At 44.7% G+C, this 23895-nt stretch overlaps 1 protein-coding gene across 4 annotated transcripts in view; it reads right to left on the bottom strand.

The window, feature by feature from the left end:
• CPLANE1 (ciliogenesis and planar polarity effector complex subunit 1) overlaps positions 1-23895 on the bottom strand; it is a 2766109-nt gene that overhangs the window by 2698924 nt on the left and 43290 nt on the right. The gene's annotated exons all lie outside the window — the stretch shown is intronic.

A 23895-nucleotide genomic window follows, 5' to 3' on the forward strand; every position in this document is an offset into this window, starting at 1 on the left:
TTATGTGTTAGAAATTATGGTTCCATACATGTAGGACATAGTGATTGTACTACTATTGTCAAATATAGTGACAGTGGGAAATCTATTTTCAAAGCTTCACGTCATTTTTATTTTATTTGTGGTCAAACTGCATATGTTCGTCTGCCCCTCGATTGGGAGGGAACCTGTTACATTGCCTTCCTACTGCCACCTGTTTTCCTAGCTCCATCTGATTATCACAGAAACACACGTCTAGTACACATTAGACATAGAAGGGAGTCCCCGATTGTCGATTATACTGAAACTGCTCTAGAACAATATACAGATTTCAATAGAGGTTTCTTCTTCTTTATAGGACCTATCCAGAATAGTAAGTTAATTCGTAGGTTAACCAGAACCCTCGAAGCCGTAGTGAATGAGACTGCCTCTGCCCTAGGTAATTTAACTGAAGAGCAATCTGCTATGAGATTTGTCGTGCTCCAAAATCGTCTCGTCCTTGACGTCATCCTGGCCGATAGGGGCGGGGCATGTAGAGTCATCGGATCTAGTTGCTGCATTTTCATTCCTAATAACGCGCCGTCTGTTTATTCAGCTATAACCAGACTTCATAAAATTGCCCATCTGTTACACCAAGATCCAGGCACCTGGACATGGTCCGGTTGGTTCTGGAATATAATTTCCGCCTGGGGATGGAAAGTATTGTCATTTCTGGGTATTACAGTAGCAATCATATTCAGTTGCTGCCTCTGTATACAATGTGGCCCTGCGATTTGCGGCATTTGTGCTACCTCTTGTATTCCTAGTCCCAAGCCCCGTTCTAAATCCCGTTCCAAGAAAATTCGAGACGAGCAAATGATACTGTATGAAATGATAGATGGTATCATGAATATTGATGTTTCCTGATGGAAACGTAGTGACAAGGAGGGAATGTGGAAAAGTAAATTTTGCCATGTTCTGTGTCCCTACGCGTCCTCCATCATATGTTATCTGTGCATGATTAATATGCATATGTATTCCCCATGCTCGATTAAAGACGCAATTACAGTTGTGTCCATCTCTAGTATGCCAGTTTCCAGTTCTCGTGAATACTACGAATATCAGGCCTATGTAAAGTCACGATGCCACGTTTCTCAGTATGCACGTTATTTCATTGTAAAGTCCCCGTTTCTAGGCCTCAAAAGGGCCCGGACACTAGATTCAGCTCCTGTCTCCTGAGCCTCGCTGAGGAGCGATACAGCCCCCACCTGTATCCTCGACCCTTCACTTACTTCCTGCCTCGCAGTGCCCGGCTCAGCCTGGCTCTGCCTCTGAGTCTGCCAAGAGTATGTTATGATTCTAGTTATCAGTCCAGCCCTCCTTCTCTGCATTCCTAAGCTACTGAATCGCATCAATAGTTTCCGTCATTGTCTAGCCTTTACGTCTCCATGTAAGAGAAATACTGCATTTAATGGTCATTTAATATTCTTCATCACGCACTACATGTAGAATAATGCATGCTCCAGTCTTGGAGTCCGTTAGCCTCTCCCCTCCTGACTCTTAGTTCATATCAACATGTTCTCTAAACATCAGATACTAGATACTGTTTAGGTACATGTCGCCCTGACTCTCCAGACTTCAGTCTCTGCTCCTAGCACAGAGTTCATAGCCCCCAGCTTCTCCTAGTAACACGTCATTGTCAGTTTGCGCGCACCATTAGGTTAGAGGTCCCGGCTCCTTAGGTAGCCCCCTCCATGTTTCCGCCCCATTTATGACATATTCTGTTACGTTTGCATCACATGTCTATGTATACGCCCCTGTTACACCCATTTTCACCCTTATCTTTCACGACTGCTATTGACCACACCTACTGCTCCGCCTATCGTATGTATTGTAATGCAACTGTTTTTAGTATATATGTTCGTGTATTGTTATTAAATGTTAGCGCGCTCATCCCAGATCCTGCCCGGCAGCTGTCGGGGCCCCCCTGTCAAGCGCTGCCATCCTATTCCTGTGCAGGTTGTCCTGTTCCTGTCCTTATGCTGTATTAAACCTGCAAACTCCTACTACCTCGAATCTTGACTCTTATTTATTGAGCTATCTGTTATTGCTATGCCTAGTCAAACCTAGATCCGGTATTATTTATTTATATACCACAACCCCCTCGCCAATTCTGGCGACGGGGGTAGCATTCCACCCTTCTAGAGGGAGAAGACATGTTGTTGCTGACTATCCCGGTTAAAGTTAACGAGCCCCAGCGTCACAAAATGGATGCTGCTGCCACAGACACAAGTCTGACCTCCTGCTGCTGGGAGTCCTTCCAGTCACGGAGGTTTGGACAATAGGTTTCCTGCCTGGAGAGGTGCGAGCACCACCCCAGACAGGACTTTGTGTATTGGGACAGGGAGGGCTGAATAGATTGAGACACTGCCTGGGGCACACAAGGTGCTCCATGCATACCCCAGTTCAAACCGGTTGCTGGGGCACTCCAGCCCCAGCTCTGTGTGAAAGTGGACAGAGGAAAGGGGGTGTAACCACCCCCCTTCCTGGTCCCACCCGTAGGAGGGACTTAGGAACTAATCCAGACAATTTTAGTTGTATAAAGGTAGGAGCTGAGTCCTGAGACTTTAGATTTGATCCTGAAACGAAACTCTGGACCTTCGACGTTCTGCTGACGCTGAAGACTGAAGAATCTCCCTTGTGGCCAAGGAGTGACCACCCTGGGCAACCAGGCACCATCCAGCAAATCAACGGCTTGCTTTGTCGACGTTCCAGCCGGAACCCGAGCACAGAGCCTGACAAGACCCAGACTTCCAGACCTCTCTGACCCTCTCTTCACGTATGCAGCATAGCTGAGATCCGTGGAGGCGACGAGACACGTAGGACCGGCCATCTTGAAAAGTCCACGACTTGCTAACTGTGCAGCTTCTGAGGAATCCTCGAAGCTGTGCACTGGGGATTGAGAAGCCCCGAATCCGAACTCCACCTGCACCGAAGATCCGCCCTCCACACTCCACGAGTTCTGCGTGGGGCCCTTCTGCTTGTGTTCTGCTCCACGCATTGTCCGGTTGCTGGCCCGTTGGCTAGTAGCCTCTGTGACGACAATCCTTTTGGATCACCTTGCTGGTCTGGTTGCTCCAGACTGGCCCTTGCCTCCTTGCAAAGGTGAGGCACCTCAGACCTTGCTGGTCTGCATCAGAAGCCTTCTTTGAATCCTGCGTGGGTTGCCTTTGCCAAGGCTTGTTGACTCCAATCCGGCAGTCGACCCCTCCATCTGCGAGAACCTTTGTGGGACAGCTCCTCTCCAGCATCTGGTTGTCCTCGATGCCTCCTGGTCCGCGTGGCTAAAGAGACAAGCTTCACGACAGCACCTGATTGCTCCTTGACGTCGCCTGGTTCCTTCCTGGTTCCACCCGGTCACTGGCTAGTGACCCAGACTCTGTCCCCTCTGCTTTCAGGTCTTCTTCATCCTCAATCCACCCTTGGATCCACCCGGACATCTTCCTCCTGGTCGCCTGCAGCATCTTTCTTCACAGGCTCCATAGACTTCAATGGCGAAACCCCACACATCTTCACACCTATGCACCCGCTTCCTGTGGGTGAGGTAACGTGAGTACTTCGGTGCTCCCAAGGGTATTGACTATCCAAGTGTCTAGGTTTTTAGATGTTTCCTTCTAGCTAAACCGGAAGTGTCCGAAATCCTTCTAAGTTCCCATTGACTTAACATTGACTCACGCGTGTGTGTAACGACACTGCACGCGCCGCCTGTGGGCCTCCTACTCCTAACCTAAGGGTCAGATAGTGTAGCCCCAGCGATTCTCTAGGCCCTAGGCCTTTCCTTTTCTCGTGACGTGGTACTTATACCACTTCCTTAGTATATGGTTTGCTTCGCCCCTAGGGCCTAACTGTATTTTGTGCAACTTAAAGTATTCTAATTAAGTAACTTGTTATGTGCTTTGGCCTCTGAACTCAAAGAGTTCAGAGGAGTGTGTTAGTAAATAAATACATATATATTTTATATATATCCTGTGTGGTGTCCTTTCATTTTATATTCAAGGGGTTATATATGGTAAAACAGCTGGCTTTACACGCCCTCAAGAGTCTTTTAGCCTAAGACTGTTCTGTCCACGCTACCACTAGGATAGCTGGTCTATAAGGTTGACTTACAACCATCACCATAAGGGTTGTTTGGACTGGTGCAAGGTGTTCACTAGAATAGTGAACATCCTATACCAGGCCAACTTCTCACATTGGTGTGCAGCGGTTGGGATTAGAGCTTGCTGTTGTTTTACCACTTGAGATATCATTTGAAAGATCACATAGGTACCTGTAGGTACATATAAAAACAAGTCTTAGTATACTTAAGTTCTACTGAACTTAGCTGTTGTAGAGCCTGGGCCTAGCACACCCTGACTACAACTCCTAGAAAGGTTCTGTAGGAAAACAATAGTGTAGGTAGGTGCAACACCACACCTCACTAGAAAACATGTCTCAGACAGTGAACCCCAGTGGTTCTCTGCCTGCAGAAGTAGATCCCTTGAGGACTGCTTCAAGATATGAAGCCTTAGCCTTCCAAGAATTGAGACAATTGTGTACTTCTAGAAGGCTAAAACAGGGATCAAACCCTACCATTAAGTTCCTGGTTGAGCTCCTAGAAGAGTATGATGCTCAACAGCCACCTAAGACAGGTGACACAGGTAGTGCAGATGAAGTCTTTCCCTCTTCTGATGATAATACTGATACTCCTGTACCAGAGGAGGAAGAAGAGGGGGTGGAAGAAGATGATTCTGATCTTGAGACAAACAGCAAGGTTCTAGTTAGAAAGACTTAGCCAGGCTAACTTAAGCATACATGGGAGTCAGTATGGGCAGCCCTCATACAGACCCCCAAGTGGGCTTAACCAGAGACAGAGAAGAGGCAGATCCCACTCCAGGGACTCTCTCCAATCTCATCCTTCATGTGTCTCTCACGGCCCTGCTGAGAGGGAGATGACCTCTCCCCAGAGAAGGGAACATGAGGCCAAAATGAGAGAGGCTGCTCTGAGGATAGAGAGGCAAGAACTAGAGGTTGCCCTGGCCAAAGAGAAGCTTACTCGTGCTAGAGGGCATAGAGAGAGTGGGTTAGAACCCACTGGTGGCAGCAATATCCCTAAGGATAAAGATAGGTCCTATGAGAACAGACACCTAAGCAAGATTGTGCCCCCCTACAAAGAAGGGGATGACATCCACAAATGGATAACTGCTTTGGAGAGGGCCTGCAAAGTACAGCAGGTACCCCAAAGTCAGTGGGCAGCAATCTTATGGCTCTCCTTTTCTGAAAAAGGTAGAGATAAGCTCCTCACAGTTAGTGATGGGGATGCTAACAACTACTCTGTCCTGAAGAGTGCTCTGATTGATGGGTTTGGCCTAACCACTGAACAATATAGGTTGTTGTTCAGAGATACCCAGAAGACACAGACTCAGGACAGGACTGATTTTGTTGATTGTGCCGCTAAGGCTCTGGAAGGCTGGTTATTGGGAAGTCAAGTTAAGGACTATACAGGATTGTATAATTTGATCATGAGAGAGCAAATCCTTAGCAACTGTCAAAACCAGCTATTGCATCAATACCTGATTGATTCTGATCTGACCTCTCCCCAAGAATTGGGAAAGAAGGCAGACAAATGGGTCAGAACCAGGATTAAGCAGAAAAACCAGAACCAGGGGGGTGATCAGAAAAAGGCAGACCAGAAGGGTAATGAGCAGAAACAAAAAGACCAGAAGTCTTCACCAGGCCCCCAAAAGGCACAGGGGAGGGTGGCTCCAAAAAGAACAAACAGAAACAAGAAGGTCCAAAGAAGCCCTAGTGTGGATACTGTAAATCAGTCTCTCACTGGTTTAGTGAGTGCACTAAGAAGGGCACAGCACCAACCACCATTGCCCCTAAGGCAACTGTTCCCCCTAGTCCAGCTGTTAGTGGAGGTTCCCAGCAAAAGGGTGAAGTAGGGTTGACCCTGGGAACTGAGGTGGACTCTGGCCTAGTCAGAGTACCAACTCAGGCTGTTCTTGTCTGTGATGGGGACATTGCAATGTCCTCTACTCTAAGTCCCAGTAATCTGAGCAAGTACAGGCAGACACCTTTTATTAATAATAAGATGGCTCAGGCCTACAGGGACACGTGTGCCAGTGTCACCATGGTGACACCTAACTTTGTGGACCCTGAACAGATCATACTAGGTGAGACCTACCTAGTGACCATTGCTAGCAATGCCACTACCTCCCATAGTATGGCAGTTGTTAACTTCTCCTGGGGAGGGGTAACTGGCCTCAAAAGAGTTGTTGCGAGTTCAGACCTTCCAGTAGAGTGTCTGTTAGGTAATGATCTTGAAACCTCAGTTTGGTCTGAGGTGGAGTATAGGACCCATGCAGAAATGCTGGGAATATCAGCACATGTCCTTGCTGTGACCAGGTCACAGGCCAAAAAGTGCTTACCTGAACAGGTGCTGGATCTTGAAACAATAGACCAGACACCAACCTAGAGAAAGAGCAAGAGGGTTAAGGCAGTGCCTTCCCCCCTGCCTCAGGTTGAGGATAAGCCCTCCCAAGAGGATGATTCTGAGATCCAAGAGGGAACTGTACTAGAAGAACTTGAGCCTGATCAGGTTGAGTTTCTTGGGACAGGGGGACCCTCAAGGGCAGATCTGAGGCAGGCTCAATTAGATTGTTCCTCTCTTGAACCCCTCAGACAGCAGGCTGCTGCTGAGGCTGCTGGGAATGCTCAAGGTACCCATAAAGTGTATTGGGATGATGGGCTCCTTTATTCAGAGGCTAGAGACCCCAAGCTTGGTGCTTCCAAGAGGTTGGTTATACCTCTGCAATTTAGGGGCTACCTTCTTACCTTGGCCCATGATATTCCCCAAGCAGGACACCTGGGCCAGAACAAGACTTGGGACAGGCTTGTCACTCACTTTCACTGGCCCCATATGTCAGAAGATACCAAGGAGTTTTGTCGCTCCTGTGTTACCTGCAAAGCCAGTGGCAAATCAGGTGGCACAACAAAGGGCCCCCTCATACCACTACCTGTGGTGGGGGTACCCTTTGAAAGAGTGGGGATAGACATTGTAGGACCAATGGACCCCCAAACAGCATCTGGGCACAGATTTATACTGGTGGTAGTGGATCATGCCACCAGGTATCCAGAAGCTATTCCCCTGAGGACGACAACATCTCCTGTTGTGGCAAGGGCCCTACTTGGAGTTTTCTCCAGAGTGGGGTTTCCAAAGGAGGTTGTCTCTGACAGAGGTGCCAACTTCATGTCAGGATATTTAACTGCAATGTGGAAGGAGTGTGGTGTCAACTATACGTTCACCACCCCCTATCACCCACAGTGTAATAGGCTTGTGGAAAGATTTAACAAGACCTTCAAAGGGATGATAAAAGGGTTACCTGAAAAGCTGAGGAGAAGATGGGACATCCTTTTACCCTGCCTTCCGTTTGCTTACAGAGAGGTCCCACAAAAGGGGGTTGGCTACAGCCCTTTTGAGCTTTTGTTTGGGCATCCTGTGAGAGGACCCCTATGTCTTGTGAAGGAAGGATGGGGGTTACCTCTCAAAAAGCCTAAGCAGGACATAGTGGACTATGTACTTGGTCTCCGCTCCAGGATGGCTGAGTATATGGAGAAGGCTTCCAAAAACCTTGAGGCCAGCCAAGAACTTCAGAAAGCTTGGCATGACCAAAAGGCTGTGCTGACTGTGTACCAGCCAGGACAGAAAGTGTGGGTGTTGGAGACAGTGGCCCCAGCAGCACTCCAGGAAAAATGGTCTAGACCCCATACAATAGTTGAACAGAAGGGAGATGTCACCTATTTGGTGGACCTTGGGACTCCCAGAAGCCCCCACAGGGTGCTTCATGTCAACAGACTAAAAGCATTTGTCGACAGGGCAGACATGGGCTTGCTCATGGCTACAGATGAGGGGAAGGAGGAAGAGAGTGACCCTCTCCCAGACCTGCTTACTCAGAAACCTGATGATGGGTCAGTAGATGGTGTAGTCTTTGCTGACAGCCTCTCTGAACATCAGCAACAGGACTGCAGACAAGTTCTTCAGTCCTTCAGACATCTGTTTTCCCTGACCCCAAGTCAGACAAGCTGGTGCACCCATAAGGTGGACACTGGTGACAGTCTGCCTGTCCAGAGTAAAATCTACAGGCAACCTGACCATGTCAGGGACTGCATTAGGACAGAGGTCCAAAAGATGTTGGACCTGGGAGTTATTGAGCCCTCAGAGAGCCCTTGGGCCAGTCCAGTAGTCCTGGTGCCAAAACCTCACACCCAAGTTAGTAAGAGAGAGATGAGGTTTTGTGTGGACTACAGAGGTCTAAATGCTGTCACTAGGACAGATGCCCAACCCATCCCCAGGGCAGATGAGCGCATTGATAGATTGGCTTCTGCCAAGTTCTTGAGCACATTTGACCTGACAGCAGGCTAATGGCAAATCAGATTAGCTGAGGATGCAAAAGCCAAGACAGCATTTTCGACCCCAGGAGGACATTATCAATTTGTGGTAATGCCCTTTGGTTTGAAGAATGCACCTGACACTTTCCAAAGGCTGGTGAATCAAGTTCTCACAGGACTGGATGACTATTGTGCAGCTTATCTTGATGATATTGCTGTCTTTAGCTCCACCTGAGTGGATCACCTGGTCCACCTGAGGAATGTTTTAGAGGCTCTGCAAAAGGCAGGCCTTACTATCAAGGCTACTAAGTGCCAGATAGGGCAGAGCAAGGTTGTGTACCCGGGCCACCTGGTAGGTGGGGGTCAGGTTCAACCACTGGAGAGCAAGATCCAGACCATCAGAGACTGGACTCCTCCAATCACCCAGACACAGGTCAGAGCTTTCTTGGGCCTGTCTGGGCACTACAGGAAGTTTGTGAAAAACTATGGGTCCATTGTGACACCACTGAATGACCTCACTTCCAAAAAGATGCCAAAGAAAGTTCAGTGGACAGTTAGCTGTCAAAAGGCATTTGATTACCTGAAGTAGGCCATGTGTACTGCACCTATTCTGAAAAGTCCAGAGTTCATAGTCCAAACAGATGCTTCTGAGTTGGGTGTGGGAGCTGTACTTTCACAACTGAATATAGATGGTCAAGACCAGCCCATTGCTTTCATAAGCAGAAGGCTGACCCCTAGAGAAAAACGTTGGTCAGCTATAGAGAGGGAGGCCTTTGCTGTGGTTTGGGCCCTGAAGAAGCTGAGGCCATACTTGTTTGGCACTCACTTCAAGATTCAGACAGACCACAAGCCCCTCCTATGGTTAAATCAGATGAAGGGTGAAAATCCCAAACTTCTTAGGTGGTCCATTTCCCTACAGGGGATGGACTTTACAGTGGAACATAGACCTGGGACTGACCATGCCAATGCAGATGAAAACTCCAGATATTTCCACTTAGAACATGAAGACTCAACTGGTCAAGGTTAGTTTAGTGTCCCTAAGTTTGGGGGGGGGGGGTTGTGTAGGAGAGTAGGGTCTGCTTCCTATGGTCACCCCCACTTTTTGCTTTTGCTTTACTGGTTTTCGACTTCGATGTGGCTGTGGGCCTGCTAATCAGACCCACAGCCCAGATGCACTATCTCTAAATTCACACCATGTACTCTAGGTACAACCACAATTGGGAATTGGTTCACCTTGTCAGCCCCTATAGAAGTGTACCATAGGTACTCAGGGCATAGGTGTAACCAAGGCCTACCAGGGGCTGCAGCATGTATTATGCCACCCCTGGCTGGCCACTCAAACTGACACAACTGGCTGATCACTCAGCTGGGGCAAGGTCGTGTAATCACCCCTTGCTTAGGTATAGTATTCCTATATCTAACCTTATATATAGACACACAGTAACCTATAAGTCACTCCTATGGCAGGCCTTAACAATCCTGGAGGCAGAGTGCTTGGTTATGTGTGAGATGGTGCTCTAGCATTGTGATGTATTTACTATGGGTACTGTATCGATCCCCCCTATTTCTGATCCTTGTCTGGTTAATAATTAACTAGCAGCCATTCAACTGCACAGAAACCCGTTATCTGATTAGCCATACAACGGCACAGAAGCCCGTTATCTGATTAGGTCATAGCGCATGCCATCTCATTAGGCAAGCACTATTTCTCCAGCCCCCTAATAGGCATACGGTGTTCTCAAAACAAATCAAACCTACCACGACCTGGGAAATCCCCACAGCCATTGTTTTGATTTAGCCGAGAATTTCAGTAAAGAATGTGCGAACGACCAGTTCGTATGACATCCTTATTGACGTATTTATGTCCATCCTTACGTCAATCTCGGCACCTTTCAGGTATAAATAATACCGACATTGCCTTAAGCAAACACACGAGGTGGTGACAAGATTGGAGCAGCGAGACTTGCCGAGGAGCCCAGCTGACAGCGAAGCCCACAGACGCTGCCCCTCCTTTCTGACGCGCGGAGAGAGAGACGCTGCCTTTTCTCCTGCCGAGAAATCCAGCTCCGGCGCTTGCAGCCGCCCTTGCAGGCAGCTGGGATATCAAGCCCTGAGATAGAGATACCAGCCCTCCAGCCTTCTGAATCCCAGGTACTGAACTGAATAACCCCTTGCAGAGAATTCTTGAAGCAGACCCTTGGCAAAGCAAACTTAACTTAAACTGCTACTTATCTACTCCCGCCCACGTATTAGGCTTAGGTCAGGTACATTGGGGTAGGGGTAGTTAGAAGCACCAGTTGAGTACGATTAGTCAATGTATATATGTATGTATCTATTTTATCCATTTTAAGTATCATATGGCTAAGAAACCATATCAATGCTTTTACAGTATTATTTAATAATTCTGTTATTACTGTATGCACTTTACTTAACGATAAGTATTGCAATAATAGCGATTCATTTCTCTTGTATGAGAAAAGAGACTGATCAATAAATAACATCTTTTTATTGAACACGCCCGTCTCTTCCTTTTCTCTACAATCTGGTGAAACTAAGAATGCACTGAACTGACTGAGTAAAATAAGTTGTCTTTTGTTTTCACACGACTCTAGAGATACACTCTTGATTAGGGGAGAGCAAAGTTGTCATGTTCTATGGTTGTCAGAAACTAAATCCCTTCTTGTCTATCCAGGGAGGTTAAACTCCTCCTTGTCTATTCGAGAAAGTTTCTAGTGAACTCTGAGCTAGCTGGCAAACACTAAACTTTAAGTCTAATATCGTCAGTAGAAGACCTAGTTAACCTCTGTCCTACGTCTATACTATTGAAGATATTATTCCAATGCGCAGAGCCTATTGGGATAATAGGAACTACACTACATGGCGCCCAACGGTTTGGATAGGCGATAAATCTTACGTAAGACATTAGAGTAACTCAGTTGTGCTTTTTCACACAGACCCCTTTTCCCCATAATACTCCAAAGACGTCTGGAGTGGGTGAAAGGTTAAATCCGCCAAACTTAGTAGGAGGAGACTCCTATGTATGGTTCTTGGTTTATTCAACGTTGAAGGATACACTGTTCCAAAATATTGTGCATATAATCTTTGTTTCCATAGAAACCTGATCTGCAAATAAATAAAATAACTTTCTTGACATTAGAATGTCACAAGCTGAAGAAGAAAGGGAGACAGCTAGAATAGCAGCTCAACTCCTAGCGGCTGACAATAGTCTCCTACAGCAAGACCCGGAGGCAATACTCATCCCGGTCAACATAAGGAAATCTATAACTTTAAAACTTATAGAAAATGGGCTGACACCGAGAGGTGGTACAGTCATATTCGTAATTGAGGCACACGAATATCGGCAGACAGAGGTATTCTATTCATGGATAAACTTTCCAGCAGCAAACGCTGTAACAAAGGACTTCCACTATTACAAAATAGAGGAACCTCCTAATGAGTACACTCCTTTCGAGGAGGTGGAAATACCACTCAAATACCAAGAGCACCTGCTCTGGTTTAATGGCGCCCTAAAACATAATAATCACATCACCAGGCTCGGTCCACTAGGTAGACCAGGAGCAACGTGGCCGGTCCTAGCCGGATACACACCACATCCAGACATTGAAGAAATGTCTGCACCAGATCTTTTAGCACAACTAAAACAATTAATTAAAATACATAGACAATTAGTCCAATATGTAATGCGGACTTCAACAGTCCAACCAGCTATTAAAATTCCACAGCTGATCCCTCACCAGGGGAACACAAATAAAATTACACCACAGAACATACAGTCCTGTCTAGGTAAAGTACCCGCAAAACGGGAACAAATTCCATTCTGGTTAGCACAAAAAATTACTCAAATAGAGGCGGTATTTCCAGATACCACCCCGGTTGAGAAACACAGGATTCTGACTATCTGTCTTCCAATGGGAATCGCACCACATGTGGAGGACTGTGACACTTGGGGTACAGTCTTTGCTTCCATTTACACAAAAACACATGGTGTTCCATCCATGTCAGTAATACCAGATGTGCTAAAACAAATTCAAGATGAATACGGTCCAGAACCTGCTTTAACTCTTGGTATGAAACTACTAAAAGACTTCAAGCAGGTCTATGCAATATTATTAGCCAATATAAAGGGAGAAGCAGCAAATGTGGCGATCCGCCAGAGGTTGAAAGAGACAGATATAGCAGACCAACCATTTGAAATTTCCAGAATCATAGAAAAATCCTATGAAGAACTAGGAAGAGATAGTTTGGGTGGAAAACCGGTGAAACCCCAACTAATTGAAAAACCTGAAAAAGTATTTATTACAAATAATCTAAACACTCAAAAAAAGAGCTGGGATGGAAATAAACAATCCACTCCTAAAGAAAAAAGATTCCAGTCCAGAGGAAGGTCTCCTCGGCGGAGAGAAAGATCTCCGGACCAAGGACACAAGTCTCCCCAGAGGGAGCCCTCTGAGAAAAAATACAACCTTAGAAATAGGGATAATCTGAAGAAACCTGATAGATATCAAGATATTGATACACGTCCCTCTCAATCTTTTCAGACTTGCTTGCAGAAATCGGAAAGAAGAGGACGATCAGAACACAGGGAAGAGCACGTCAAGTCCAAAGACAAGGAACCTGCTCATCAAAATAAAAAATTACAGTTTCCAAAAAAGAAGGTAGCCAGTATTAAAGTAATCAACCATGCCGAGAATACTGAGGACACAGCTGAAAAACGGAGAATGGGCTCAGACAATGCTAGACAGCGCAGCAGAAGTGAGCATAGCTCGCAAGATCCTTATGAATCATCTGGAGACAGTGGACACGAATGAATACATTCAGGTGGAAACTGCAGATGCCAGAGTTAGCAAACCTCATAAAATATATGAAATAACATTGCGTATAGAGGGGGATAAGACTAGGAAAATAAGGGGTCTCTTTTGGGATAATCTCTCCAAGGGCTATGATATCCGTCTAGCTGAAAGAGACTGGCCACCAGAGTTTGTCAGGGAGTGCCCTCATGGTGAAGAAATAATTATGCCTGCCTTCTCAAATCATATTCCAATTCATAAAAAATATACACTTGCAAGAAAGTGGGCAGTAGCCCAAGCTCCTGCATTATATAAAAACCATGTGGGATGGGATGAGGACTCTCCTCCTCACAAAATCCAGTTAAAATCTCAACCTACTGCTCAGAGGCAGTACCCAATTAAGCAAGAAGCTAGAAAACGGGTAAAAGAGATCCTAGATCAACTTGAATACCAGGGGGTGATTGAAACTTGCACCTCACAAATGAATAATCCTTTGTTTCCTGTCTCCAAACCAGACAATTCATATCGTCTTGTTTTGGACTACAGACACCTTAACTCATGCTGCAAAACCTTTGCAGTACAAAACTCGCATAGTGCTGCACTAATGAATAACATAGTGCGCAAAAAATACAAAACAACATTAGACATCTCTAATGGATTCTTCTGTCAAAATATAGCACCAGAGAGCAGATATTTGACCGCGTTCTCAATAAATGGCGCGCAAACAAATTTCTGTCGTTTGCCCCAGGGGTTCAAGAACAGCCCAGGATTATTCTCAGCAAGAGTAACAGAGTTACTACAAATATATGATGATGAGGCATTATCTTATCTCGATGACATCTATCTAACAGATGATGACTTGGATACTCACTTGAAGAGAGGGAACACCATAATACTTGGGTTCGCAGCAGAGGGTTACAAATTCAACTTTAAAAAGTCAAGAATTGCCCATCTAACTGTCCTGTTTTTAGGATATGAACTATCAAGTGAAGGCAAAAGCCTGGCTGACAATTTCCTAGAGAAATGTGTTGTGATCCAAGCACCTAGAACACTAAAAAACTTACAATCAATTCTAGGTTTCCTAAATTTCGGAAGAACTTACATTATAAATTATGCAGAGAGAGTTAAACCTCTCTATGATCTTATAAAACCAGATTTTAAAAGAATCAATTGGACTCAAAAACACACAGAAATTTTGAGATCTTTACAAACAGATATGTTAGTTAAAGCAAAATTACAAACACGTGACAACACACGCAATCTTGTGATTCGAGTCATCCCAGAAAGATGCGGATTCACATACCTGACTTCTAATGAAGGAGAGAAGGTACCAATCGCATACAAATCACATTTGTACACAGAAGCTGAAAAAAGGTTCAGCATTAAGGAAAACATTGTTCATGCGGTTCAAACAGCTGTAGCAAAAGAAAGATACCAAGCCGACGGTAGACAAGTTACAGTCAGAACAGCAGAATCAGCTTTTGAGGCATTAACAACACCATGTAATTTACCGACAACTGCACTGAATCCAGAATGGATACAATGGGTAAATTATGTTGCTACAGACAAAGTAAAATACTATTTTGACCCGGAAGTGAAAGAATTAAAATATCTAGAATATGAGAAAGAATACCCTCTGCCAATCGACATTCTGCCTTTACGACAGTACGCCTGTGTAATATATACAGACGGTCATGCTCAACCTTCAGTTTGGGGGGAGCTGGCTTACAATGCCACATGCGAAATTGTAAAAGAAGTGTGGCGCGGAGGTAAATTAAGACCTCTACTTACAAAAACACAGTCAGTGGAAATTAATTCAGAACAACAAACTGAAATAATAGCGTTAAAAATGGCGCTAGATAATGCCGATCGCGAATTCCCGACACTTATAGTGTGCGATTCGTATTACTGCGTCAAATCATACAATAACGATTTACAGAAATGGATTCAAAACGGTTACAAAGATGACACAGGTGCAACAATAAAGCAAAAAGTGCTTTGGGAACAAGTAGTTCTTTTGCAAAAGGAACTACAAAAGACTCACGTCATACATACACTGAGTCATCAACGTGATGGCGTTCACGTTGCAGGGAATTCATTGGCTGAGACAGCCACAGCGGTAGCAACTAAATCGGCTTCCGTAGCTACAAAAAAGCGTGCAGTAAAATACATTGACGGAGAAACTGTACTGGCAGTAAAAACGTCATCAAAAGGCGACTGCTCAGCGCTACCGATCAATTACCCACTCAATTATACATACATAATCGATGCAAACTCAGTCCCTTTTGCTCGAATCCCTGGAGTGGGGGATAGAGTGATTCCAAACATGGACAGGAGAGGCTTGTTAATAGCAGACGCACATATGGGTGAGGGTCTCAGACACCTTAAGCTAAAAGATTCTCTGGAAGAATTACAATCAGTGTACTGGTGGCCAGGCATGAGCCTGCATCATCACATTTTTGTAAAAAACTGCCCAGACTGCAATAGAGATCGCAGTGGCGAGAGAAACGGTTTAATACAATGGGGTTTCAATCCAGAATGTATCAAATCAACACAAAAATAAAAACCAGTATGAATAATGCGTCACATTAACATGTAAAGACTATTTTCACTTATATAGTAGACCCCAACTTTCGGCTGACGTCGGAACTGTTATACAAAGATTTGCGAGTCTAGAATGGCATATACGCTAGAAGCATGTTACGTTCTGACCAAAATCTTTCCTTTAGCTCTAAAACAGCTTATGGGGGGGTCTGGCCAGAATGAACATTGGATTGCGGGACTCTTCTCACTTCCTTCCTGAGGGAAACGGGATGGTGTAAAGAAAAAAACAAGGCATAAAGCAATCTATAACAGCAAAGGTATTAGGTTCGGGAGCTGGGTGGGTCAAACATTTAATAAGTGTCCAACGTAGTCTAAATAACCTGCCAAGAAATTCTCTGAAAGGACTCAGTCCGTACGAACTATTGTTTGGGACTAGAATGTTAATCCAGGACTTAGATAGTCAGACTTCAGTGGTTAAAGAAAAATGCTTTGATATCAAAGATCGCTTGGCTATTTTACAGGACTTAAATGAAACAAGAAAAGACCTGAGCAACATAAAGTTGAAACAGCAGCCAACAACCACTGAAGAAAAACCACCTGTCCCAGCAAGCCCTGTCTGGATTCCAAAAGTCGGGGATCTGGTCAGAGAGAAGATCGCGGTAAAGAAGGAATTTGGGCCTTCTTACAGAAAAGCAGTTCCTGTCTCGTCTATCAACGGGACAAGATCAGTAGTACTACCGCCCCTTGCTGGTAAAAAGGAGAACCGAGTCATATCCATCGACCTGGTTAAACCACAATCATGTGGCCGATAACAAATAGTAGGCCAAGTGGACTCCCAAGAAGTAGCAGAACACCAAAGTTTGCTACATCCACAGAGGTTCAAACTGAAAGACTGATCACATTTGAACAATCTACAGTGAAACAACAAGGACTATGCAACAAAGCAATGGAACTTGAACCTCTTAAAACCCAAATAAAAGCTTTTCATCAAGAAACAACAACCTACGATGATATAACTACAGACTTTACTAATGAAACACAGCAAAATCAAAAAGCAAAAAGTAATCCAGAAGCAATTGGAACAATTGACAGAACGGCATCCGGCTACTTCATCAACTTCGATGATTTTTCAGAAGATCAAAGTGAACCAGAAGTACAGCCATCAACCAAAACTTTTAAAGACAAAGCAAAGGAACTTTTTCATCAACTAAAGGGAACCTATCTGACTTCTCCATGGATTGAAATTTGGGTGACATTTGGTGCATTTGTCCTCATACTTTGGCTCATCATGGTACTATGCTTGGGACATTTCATTGAGGGAAAATATGCTAAAATGGACACAGCAAGCCAGAAAATCAACTTGGTCCTTAAACCACACACATCTTCACACGTCAAGAAAAGAGAACTTTCTTCAGTGAACTTCACAGCCAATCCTATACCAGGCGGTGTAGCATGGGACAATACTGATTATGAAATCTATGGCCCGGTTGAAATCCTGAAGTATCCACATCAATTTAAGATCTCGTTAAGTGACTTTGTAAAACGAAGCACATTTGCTGATGATTGGGACTTTGAAAGTATTAATGATATGATGTCTGACCTAGTAATGTCTGCTAAATTTACAGAACATGATTATTTGCAGGGTTCGTCTAATTATGATCAAATGTTCTGCTACAACCACTATGGTAACCATTATCTCCATAAATCTGCACAACCTAGAAATGTTTTAAATTATAACCAATGGGAACATTGTGCTACTCCTCCAAAGGGTAGTTCTAAAACATTTTATGATAAATATTCATATTTTTCAGGGTTTAACAAGTAATGCAGAAACATTTTATTTCAAATTGTCAAATAAGACAGGTATGAAGACCATGCTTACAAACACGAAATTGATATATTCGGATTCATTTTTTGAGCAAATGAATACATTTGGTTTTGATTTCTGGAACAATAACATTGAACCAAAAACTATTTGGGGTACAAAAGATTGGCAAGTACAAGGTATAGAATCATTGTTCAGAGCCTGCATGATCCCAGAACAAATTATATTTTTGAATGACACTATTCAACAAACTACCTGTCTTGGCTTAGCCAAAATCAAAGACTTAAACAAACCGTCTATTCCAAAGCCAACAACAAACAGTAATAGCTCTATAGATCTTGAGATAGACGTGAACCATATTTTAAACAAAAACAGAACACATCCCGATTGGAAACAATGGTTGATCTGGCCCACAGACACAAATAACTGTCAAGACAGATTCCTGAACAAAATACAGGGGTTCAAATTGACCAGGCCAGACCCTAGATATTCCCAGAGACAACATCCAGGGATAGTAACTACTTACAGTGTGGGCAAGCTCTGCCTTCAATGGCTACAAACATCCACACTGGCAGAAATTAAGCAACACCTAACTTTACTTCAAGAGGGTGCTGACTTGCGTGATTTCATTATGGGACCACGCAAACAGCGTCAAAAACGTTTCATAGCGGCCTCTATATATGCAGCTTACAATGAAGCTTGGAAAGTAACTCAAATTGAGACAGCAGAAAAAATACGGGAAATTGACCGTATTAATTTGGAAAAATCACTTTCTGTTGTGGACAATGGGTTAATGACTCTGTCCTCCAGAATATATTCACTGGACAGTATTGTGTCTTAAGCAATCGATATAATAGAGCAAGACTTACTGATGTTACAACACGGTCAGTCCCAATTGCGTTCTATTGTACAACTTGGCTGGACGTTACAAATTCTGCGTTCAGGCTATGTGCCTTGGCGTTTAATCAACACAACGTCACTATTTAATATCTTTAACCTTACTGATAAACAAATCAGTTTGGCACAGAAGGGTGCTGACTATACAATTCTGAGCATTGAAAAACTTGAGAGATTACCATTGGCAATGTCAGAACGACCTGTCATTGAATGGATAATACATGGGATAATAAATATTCCGATAACAACTTTCCAGTTTCAATACTGCCAAAAATATATACAGGCAGGCCAGTATGAAAGGTTGGGTAAAGGGTACATTAAGTCAACATGGAAACCTGCCCTATACACACATATGTGTTAGTAATAAAGGCCAGAATGTGTTTCTTAGTGGCAATAATTGTGCAAGATCACTAAGCGGTACACTTCTGTGTCAGGGTATTAATTTGCATGGAGCCTGTGAAGGGACTACAAATAACCTTTCATGTCACCAACTAGGCACACCTGCAACACAAATAGAACCATTCTTTAGGAGACTCTCGAACGGGAGTTACATTCTAATTGTAGATCGCAGATGTTGCAGTCTGCTGCCCGGAAAACCTTATCTCATAACCGTGACTACGAAGGTCATGTGCTGTGAAAGAGTATTGTTCCCAAACGATGCTCGAGACAGGGAGGCAAGGTTATGGCCCAGTTTGAAAATTTCTTCTATTCGAATTGATACTTTAAGCAGAATGAAGACTGTGCTCTTACAGACGCCAACCCAGTTAACGTCATCGAAAGAAACATATGATCTCCAAGTTGCAAGGACAACTGCTGAGATTCATTCACTGTTATCAACCAATTCCCCCATACATTTCGCAGAAATATTGAGCGAAATCTTAAATATTTCTGATACAAGTGGAATCGCGAGTGTATTTAAGACAGTGTTTTCGGGAGCTTTAACCCCATTCAAAGCCATCCTGGGTATTTTTCCTGATTTTGTCCATTCCATCTTTGGCGGACTTCCTCTCCTTTTGGGACTAGTGGCAGGCATCCTATTTTTGATCCTGTTACTTCGCTATGGCAAACCACGTCACAGACAAGATACCAGCGACAATGGAAGAAACGATCCAAGCCATACGCTACAGGGACCGCATAACTAAAGTCCTTGGAATAGCCCGGCTTAGAGACCTGAACATGACTTGGTTTCTTTCATTTAGACCGATGTGGCAAAGTTGTGTTATGCCTGTATTAAGGTGCTTGCTATGCGGCGAAGAATGCGTGTTGGACACCTGTCTGACACTACAATCGGATGTGCCAATGGACGCAGAGACTTTGTTGGGTCCGGTAACGGCTCATGCATTGTACTGTCCCCAGCGGCTACCAATCCTGATGACAGCATTCGTGGAGACTTCACCACTGCGATTGAAGAGTAGTGAAGTACAATATGAAAGCAGCATCGATCAGGTACGACCTTCTGTCAGCTATGCTGATCGAAACATCAATGAAGGCAATCATGCTCATGAATGCATGTTACAAAATTTTTCCGAGTTAGTGGAACTTTCGCAAGAAGCAGTTGACAGTTTTTTTGAAAGTCTCAACAATATGATGTTTTCACCAGAGCAGAAAGAATGACTTTGAACAAACTAGTACACGGCGTTCCCTACACCCAGAATTTGGCCTTCAACTTTGAAAATAAAGCAATAAGAAATTTTCTCACCAGTTTTTACAGAGAGCGAGACATTTTTTTCCCCATCCATTTCCAAAAATATTTAAGGATTTTTTTGGGACACTTATCTTCTGCTTAAAGTAAAACTATTCTTAGAGAACAAAATTTCTATTTTTAACTACTCTAGAGACATTAGCTACCCTCTAGCATGTTCACAAATATTTATGATTTTTGTGATGAGATGGTCTCGACTTTTTCTTCTGTATTAAGAGCCATTTCATGTGTAATTTCCGCATTTCGTTCATGCTGATTTCAAAATATGCGTTTAGATTGAGCATTATTAAACTGCTTGAAGTGCATATAGTAACTATACTCATCTTTTCGTGTATTTCGCATTTCCAATTTTCTGAATGCATTTGATTGTATTTTGGGGTGGTTCGGTATACACATGCACTACTAGTTTTGTTTACTATGCCTAGATTTGTAAATATGGACATAGATTACGTGGAGTGGGTGTGATGTATTTACTATGGGTACTGTATCGATCCCCCTATTTCTGACCCTTGTCTGGTTAATAATTAACTAGCAGCCATTCAACTGCACAGAAACCCGTTATCTGATTAGCCATACAACGGCACAGAAGCCCGTTATCTGATTAGGTCATAGCGCATGCCATCTCATTAGGCAAGCACTATTTCTCCAGCCCCCTAATAAGCATACGGTGTTCTCAAAACAAATCAAACCTACCACGACCTGGGAAATCCCCACAGCCATTGTTTTGATTTAGCCGAGAACTTCAGTAAAGAATGTGCGAACGACCAGTTCGTATGACATCCTTATTGACGTATTTATGTCCATCCTTACGTCAATCTCGGCACCTTTCAGGTATAAATAATACCGACATTGCCTTAAGCAAACACATGAGGTGGTGACAAGATTGGAGCAGCGAGACTTGCCGAGGAGCCCAGCTGACAGCGAAGCCCACAGACGCTGCCCCTCCTTTCTGACGCGCTGAGAGAGAGACGCTGCCTTTTCTCCTGCCGAGAAATCCAGCTCCGGCGCTTCCAGCCGCCCTTGCAGGCAGCTGGGATATCAAGCCCTGAGATAGAGATACCAGTCCTCCAGCCTTCTGAATCCCAGGTACTGAACTGAATAACCCCTTGCAGAGAATTCTTGAAGCAGACCCTTGGCAAAGCAAACTTAACTTAAACTGCTACTTATCTACTCCCGCCCACGTATTAGGCTTAGGTCAGGTACATTGGGGTAGGCGTAGTTAGAAGCACCAGTTGAGTACGATTAGTCAATGTATATATGTATGTATCTATTTTATCCATTTTAAGTATCATATGGCTAAGAAACCATATCAATGCTTTTACAGTATTATTTTATAATTCTGTTATTACTGTATGCACTTTACTTAACGATAAGTATTGCAATAATAGCGATTCATTTCTCTTGTATGAGAAAAGAGACTGATCAATAAATAACATCTTTTTATTGAACACGCCAGTCTCTTCCTTTTCTCTACAATCTGGTGAAACTAAGAATGCACTGAACTGACTGAGTAAAATAAGTTGTCTTTTGTTTTCACACGACTCTAGAGATACACTCTTGATTAGGGGAGAGCAAAGTTGTCATGTTCTATGGTGGTCAGAAACTAAATCCCTTCTTGTCTATCCAGGGAGGTTAAACTCCTCCTTGTCTATTCGAGAAAGTTTCTAGTGAACTCTGAGCTAGCTGGCAAACACTAAACTTTAAGTCTAATATCGTCAGTAGAAGACCTAGTTAACCTCTGTCCTACGTCTATACTATTGAAGATATTATTCCAATGCGCAGAGCCTATTGGGATAATAGGAACTACACTACAGCATGCGCTGAGCCTGGCTGCAGCTTTTGGAACCATGTCCTTATAGCTGTTCTATGATATTGCCATACCATATACTCTTAAGTGCATTATGAACCTCGCGGTCAAATGCTGGTTTGGCTTTATCTAAACATGTCGTGTAAGGTGTCATACGCTTTGGAATACTACCCCCTCGCCAATTCTGGCGACGGGGGTAGAATTCCACCCTTCTAGAGGGAGAAGACATGTTGTTGCTGACTATCCCAGTTAAAGTTAACCAGAGCCCCAGCGTCACAAAATGGACGCTGCTGCCACAGACACAAGTCTGACCTCCTGCTGCTGGGAGTCCTTCCAGTCACGGAGGTTTGGACGATAGGTTTCCTGCCTGGAGAGGTGCGAGCACCACCCCCAGACAGGACTTTGTGTATTGGGACAAGGAGGGCTCAATAAATTGAGACACTGCCTGGGGCACACAAGGTGCTCCATGCATACCCCAGTTCAAACCGGTTGCTGGGGCACTCCAGCCCAAGCTCTGGCGCGAAACTGGACAAAGGAAAGGGGGTGTAACCGCCCCCTCTTCCTGGTCCCACCCATAGGAGGGACCTAGGAACTAATCCAGCCCCTTTTAGTTGTATAAAGGTAGGAGCTGAGTCCTGAGACTTTAGATTTGATCCTGAAATGAAACTCTGGACCTTCGACGTTCTGCTGATGCTGAAGACTGAAGAATCTCCCTTGTGGCCAAGGAGTGACCACCCTGGGCAACCAGGCACCATCCAGCAAATCAACGGCTTGCTTTGTCTACGTTCCCGCAGGAACCCGAGCACAGAGCCGGACAAGACCCAGACTTCCAGACCTCTCTGACACCCCTCTTCACGTCTGCAGCATAGCTGAGATCCGTGGAGGCGACGAGACACGTGGGACCGGACATCTTGAAAAGTCCACGACTTGCTAACTGTGCAGCTCCTGAGGAATCCTCGAAGCTGTGCACTGGGGATTGAGAAGCCCCGAATCAGAGCTCCACCTGCACCGAAGATCCGCCCTCCACACACCACGAGTTCTGCGTGGGGCCCTTCTGCTTGTGTTCTGCTCGACGCGTTGTCCGGTTGCAGGCTTGTTGGCTAGTAGCCTCTGTGACGACAATCCTATTGAATTACCTCGCTGGTCTGGTTGCTCCAGATTGGCCCTTGCCTCCCTGCAAAGGTGAGGCACCTCAGACCTTGCTGGTCTGCATCAGAAGCCTTCTTTGAATCCTGTGTGGGTTGCCTTTGCCAAGGCTTGTTGACTCAAATCCGCCAGTCAACCCCTCCATCTGCGAGAACCTTCGTGGGACAGCTCCTCTCCAGCATCTGGTCGTCCTCGACGCCTCCTGGTCCGTGTGGCTGAAGAGACAAGCTTCACGACAGCACCTGATTGCTCCTCGACGTCGCCTGGTTCCTTCCTGGTTCCACCCGGTCACTGGCTAGTGACCCAGACTCTGTCCCCTCTGCTTTCAGGTCTTCTTCATCCGCGATCCACCCTTGGATCCACCCGGACATCTTCCTTCTGGTCGCCTACAGCATCTTTCTTCACAAGCTCCATAGACTTCAATGGCGAAACCCGACACATCTTCACACCTATGCACCCGCTTCCTGTGGGTGAGGTAACGCGAGTACTTTGGTGCTCCCAAAGGTATTGACTATCCAAGTGTCTAGGTTTTTAGTTGTTTCCTTCTAGCTAAACCGGGAGTGTCCTAAATCCTTCTTTATCTAAACTCTAAGTTCCCATTGACTTAACATTGACTCAGGCGTGTGTGTGTAAAGACACTGCACGCGCCACCTGTGGGCCTCCTACTCCTAACCTAAGGGTCAGATAGTCTAGCCCCAGCGATTCTCTAGGCCCTAGGCCTTTCCTTTTCTCGTGACGTGGTACTTATACCACTTTCTTAGTATATGGTTTGCTTCGCCCC

Source organism: Lissotriton helveticus, chromosome 2_1 (genome assembly GCF_964261635.1).
Source record: "Lissotriton helveticus chromosome 2_1, aLisHel1.1, whole genome shotgun sequence".
Lineage (NCBI taxonomy): Eukaryota > Metazoa > Chordata > Amphibia > Caudata > Salamandridae > Lissotriton > Lissotriton helveticus.